Raw genomic sequence first — 5,922 nt, 5'->3', positions numbered from 1 at the left:
CAGACAAGGGTAATGCATGATGATAGCCCCTGAAATCTATGAAAACAAGGTTAAAGAAGAATTAGTAAAAGAGAATACAGACTATTGTCCAAAGATACAATAATCACCATAGAGGGAAGGAATTACTGGGTAATATGATATATTAGGATGATAATTTCCCCACAACTATGGTCATTTGCACATATATAAAAAACTAGTGAAAAAGTCCAAAGAAAGGACAAAATTACCTAGTCCCGTACATCCTGGAATGCTTTCATAAGCAATACTGATGGGTTGACAATGCAATACTAATGGGTTTTCTGACTTGAGTAAGGCCGTTGACTGTGTGGACCAAGTTGATAAATTGGCTAATGAAGTTTTTAAAGGCTATTGGTCTCTGGTAACTCTCGATAAGGCATGACGGGACATATCAACCCCAGACAAAGATAAAACCCAAGAGAATTCTGGTGACAGCAATTTCTCTTCTTATGACATCCTCGTGCAGGTTTTCTTTCCTCAAGATTATTTTGGTCAGATAGATTAAGATCATCCACAATGCACAACTGTTTTATGTAGTAATATACTGTTGCAGTTTTTAAATGAATTCACTTATATACAAATAACGAAAAACGTGCTTCAAAATGTTAAAGCTTTAGATTGCCACAGCCGAAAAAGGTTTTCATTGTATTAGATCAATAATTTAGACTTAGCTTTAAGGAAACTTAATTTAAAAGCAGTTTCTGTTAGGATATGCTTGCAAGTATTATTCAACATAATTTTCTCATTATATAACTTCCACCCATTGACCACCATTACATTAATATTATCATTTAATTGGCCTCTTGCTTACAAAATAAAATGCCAATTTAATGTTCATTGTGTAATTTTAGTTTATTTCTCACGCTATGGACGGCATAATCAGGGCATTATTACTGATACATTTGTACCCAATTCATGTGTATCAATGTTTATAAAAAGATCATAGAAAGTAGTTGACTATCAGTTGGTTAATAAATATAGAAGCTATGATGTATGGTAAATAAATATAAATGTATGATCTGATTGCTAATCAGTTTGTGTTGTATGAAATTTTTATTGCGCAACAAATGCTATACAAGTTATGTGACTTATTTGATACTTGACCTTATGTGTATAAAATTAAGCTAAAATTTTTGACTATTTACATACTAGAGTAGTTCGTAATACAATATTTATTTACAATTAACTTAAAAAATACGTGAAAGTAAAAGTTACTTCAAAGGACATTAAATTATGAAATCAGGTGACTTAAGATCTTAAGCCAATTTTTAAAAAATGTATAATTTTAGGATCGCATGTCAACACGGAAATCTAAGTTAAAAATGTAAGATTACTTCATTTTGTTACAGAATAAATTATGTAATCTGAATGAGAGATGATCTTGCTTGTTTGTATTAAAGAGATTAATATACAGTGACCGCATAAATTCGATAAAAATTAGAGACATGATTTTTTGAGAAAACGCTCGGACCCGTCGATTTTTATTTTAAGTTGCGCATTATTTCACATAAATTTTTGTATACAGGGTGGAACAAAAAAAAATCACGTCATCGGTCATTTTTTTAAATGGAATGCTTATTTTTTAATGCATTTATGAAATATAGGCGAAATTCCAAGCAAGTTTCGTACCACACACCTTATCTCAAAACTCAACTGTTTCCGAAATATTTACATTTAAATAACAAGAAAACAAATAAGTACGTCTATTTACAAATTAAGGTAAAAGGATAAAAATAATGTTATAAACACTGCCAATTGTTTCTATTTCCATGGTTGCACTTGTAAAGCATCTCCATTTTCGAATGTCACTGTCAGTTCGAAAATTAATAGTTTTTATTAGAATAAATTATGGCTAATTTAACGGAAACCCAACGAATTGAAATTTTGATGATGCTAGGGTACGGGGATCGAGTGCGCACGCAAAAAGAAGTAAGTGAACTGTTTAATGCCCAATACCCAAACCATCCTATTTCTCAGTCAACAGTTAGTAAAATAGAGTACAAATTCATAACTTGAGGTCATGTTAGGAATTTGCCAAGATCAGGTCGTCCAAAAATTTCTGAAGAAACAAAATTAAACGTTCTGCTCTCCGTCGAAGAAAATCCAAACAATGCAACTTCACAAATTTCAGTTGATAATAATATAGCCGGAACGTCAGTAAGACGCATCTTAAAAGCAAATGAATACCACCCTTATACAATTAGACTAATACACGAATTAAATGAGGACGATCCTGATCAAAGAAACCAATTTTGCGAGCAAATGATGAACATTTGCAATAATAACCGTCAGTTTGTGTTACGAGTTTTGTTTTCGGATGAAGCAACTTTTTGTTTAAACGGTGTCGTAAATCTGTCGTAAAATTGTCGGTACCTACTGGCCAGTGTCAAATCCATACTCGGCAACTGAGGCTCATACACAGTACCGTAAATCTATTAATGTTTGAGCTGGTATCGCGGAAAATAAAGTAATAAGGCCACATTTTTTCGAAGAAAACTTAACAGGACAACGCTATTTGAATTTTCTTCAAGAAGATCTTATCCCTGCTTTGGCTGCCCTATACCCAGACGAACAAGACCCTGCTGTCCCGAAAGATAATTTGTGGTTTCAGCAAGACGGCGCACCGCCACATTTCTTTCGAGATGTCCGTAATTACTTGGATACAGTGTTTCCAGGAAGATGGATAGGACGAAGAGGGCCAATAGAGTGGCCGGCCAGGTCACCAGACCTAAATCCCTGCGACTATTTTCTATGGAGGTACCTGAAAAGTAAAGTTTATATTGAGAAGCCAAACAACGTAGAAGATTTGAAAAATAGAATTAGATATGAAATTAGTCGTATATCACCCGAAATAATTGATAGTGGTTTACATGAGTTTGTAAACCGTCTTGCTTTCTGCCAAGAAGTAAATGAGGATCAGTTTGAACACTTAATACATTAATAAGAGTTTTCAGAGTTTATAACATTTTATCCTCCATTTTATCTTAATTTGTAAATAGACGTACTTACTTGCTTTCTTGTTGGTTAAATGTAAATATTTCTGAAACAGTTGAGTTTTAAGATAAGGTGTGTTATACAAAACTTGCTTGGAATTTCGCCTATATTTCATAAATGCAATAAAAAATATAGCATTCTATTTAAAAAAATGACCGATGACGTCATATCTTTGTTTTTGTTCCACCCTGTATACAAAAATTTATGTGAAATAATGCGCAACTTAAAATAAAAATCGACGGGTCCAAGCGTTTTCTCAAAAAATCATGTCTCTAATTTTTATCAAATTTATGCGGAACTTTAGGCGGTCACTGTATATTTTGTCATTAATAAGAGCAAATATCAGATATTAGTAACTAAAATAATTAAAAGTGGTAAATGAGTAAACTTTAAAAAAAAATTGAAATGTCACGGAGTTAATCATCTTCTTTAACAAATTTCGTGACATTTTAGACCAAGGCTTTTGTGCGGGTTGTGGGCCAGACACATCAATTAAGTAAACAAAAATGGAAAAGAACCCATTCAGACGTAATCCGGATGTTACATGTAAATTTTTGCTTAGGCGGATTTATCGTAGTTATGCTATAGTACGACACTGGTTTGTAGTTAAAATAATTAAAGGCAAAAATAATTATCAACATTTTGGATCCTAATTTAATATGCCTTATAATGACGTCTTTGGTACTATTTAAAAAAAATAAACCCTCATTAAGGCAGATTTGATTTCAAGCATTTTTTTATAGCTGAGATTCGACCAACGAAGTCGTCAAACGTCAGTCTTCCTCTTTTATATCAAAATTGTACTCATGAAGATCGGTATGTAAATGCTTCTTTTTGTTTCTAAATAACTTAATAATTTATGTTTACAACCAATTTTTTGACCACAAATACATATTGTGTTAGACATCTGCCTTAATTCAAAAGCTAAGCACTGCCACCTGATACATATTCTAAGATGTGAGCGGCCAGTCTAAATTAAACTTTAGATAATTCAGTTTTATTTTTGTTGAATTTAGAAGCAGAAAATACATGACTTACTCATCTTACACAATAGTTGTTTCTTAGACCTTAATCAAAGCATTAAATATCAGTTTATCTTTATCAATTTCTTTAGCATTTCGTCTCATTTTCATTACTGTTTTTGTATATCTAACTACCTTTTAGGTTTTTTTCAGATTTTCCATATTTAAGTCTTGATTAATTCTCTTTTTTTCTTGCTCTACTTGGTTTTTTTCTTTATTTCTTGATGATATTTCTTTCACCAGAATATCAAGTTTACTTTTTACGGTTCCATTTTCATTTTCTCCAAATCACCATATTTTCCATATTTGTTTTCTTTTTTTAAATCTTCTTGATTTTTTCATTTTTCATAAAGGAAGTAGAATTATTTTGTTAATAATAGAAAAGAAGATCTTCTGGCTATGGCCAGGTTTGATCCGATTTTGGTTAATAAGCAATGTAATTTTTACTAAAGAGATTTTTTTGTACTAAAATTATGTTGTTTTTGCGTTAATTTAGTCATAGGGATATCACCCAAAACGGAAAATTTTAAGTCCATATATATCGTTCGACCCTTTTAACCTATCAACTCTCTTTCAAGTTATTGCATAAATAATTATTCAATTTATATAAATAACATTAAAATTAAATAAAAGTATTTGAATTATAGACCGTGGGCTTTTTGGTGAAAGCATCTCAACATAGTTTCCTAACATCCTCTAGACAGTCCAAATTTTACACCACATATTGGTTATGGGCTGTTTTTCTACATGAAAAGATAGCAGAAATATAGAGGTTTTTAGTTAAAAAGAGACTTAATAGTAGATTTTAACAATTTCTGTCATTCGGAAAAACGATTAAAAATGGTAGACATGATGACATGACATCATGACATGACATGAGACATGACATCAATGATGGATAACAAGCGTTAAATTTTGATGTCCAGAGTTAATCTCTGGACATCAAATTTTAACGTCAACATTATTTAACAAATTCAGTTAAAAACACTTATTTTCTTTCTATTTTTACTATTACGAGTTTTACTTTCCTTCCATGTACAGTGTTTCCACATTAATAGGTACAACCATCTATAAGAATCAAAATAGAGATGATTTTATGAGGGTTTGTAATTATAAAGGGTTTATATAGTAAAAATGTATTATTCTATCAACAACTCAATATATTATTCTATTATAACAACACAGACGGACAATTCACAATAATCAGATGTATTTCGTATAAATATTAATGCACCAGGAGGTCACATTTCAGATTAATTTTTTCGGTTTTATTTTTTTTAAATTTTGATTACGAATTAATTGTTGTTTTGCATATATTGTAAATAAATTTTAAGTTTTCTTACAAAATCAGTATTTTGATATCATGTCATAATTAATTTGTTATTGGGGTATCTCCACTTATATTGACAAAAAATAATTGATTTGAAAACTTGAAACCACTTTGTAATTAAAATAATGTTATATCCCTGGATTTTGAGCATATGTGATGCTAAAATTTTCAACAAATTCGCAATTAAGCCTCCTATAGGTCCGCCCTTAAGTAATATACAATTTGCTCAACCAAGTCAACCGCTTCGTAATTGAGAAGGACTTTTTATACTAAAATATGAACAGAAATATAGGTCTAGATTAATTTTTATGTCAACCAATTCAAAAATGCTTTTTAAAATGTGACTTAAAGAAAATCTTGTTTTAAGATCACAACTCTTATCTTTGTCAACCAAATTCACAAATTAGACCATATCTCTTGTAATAGTTGCCGCGGTATGGTATTCACATATAGAAGAGGCCCGCGGCTAAACAAAAATCCACTTTCTACAACAGGGGGGCCCCTTTCTTCCCACACCTGTGACAGCCCCTCTCGCCGGACCGCCGAAGAAGCAACAGC

This window comes from Anthonomus grandis, chromosome 12, assembly GCF_022605725.1.
Source record: "Anthonomus grandis grandis chromosome 12, icAntGran1.3, whole genome shotgun sequence".
Classification (NCBI taxonomy): Eukaryota; Metazoa; Arthropoda; class Insecta; order Coleoptera; family Curculionidae; genus Anthonomus; species Anthonomus grandis.
This window is presented reverse-complemented; position numbering follows the sequence as displayed.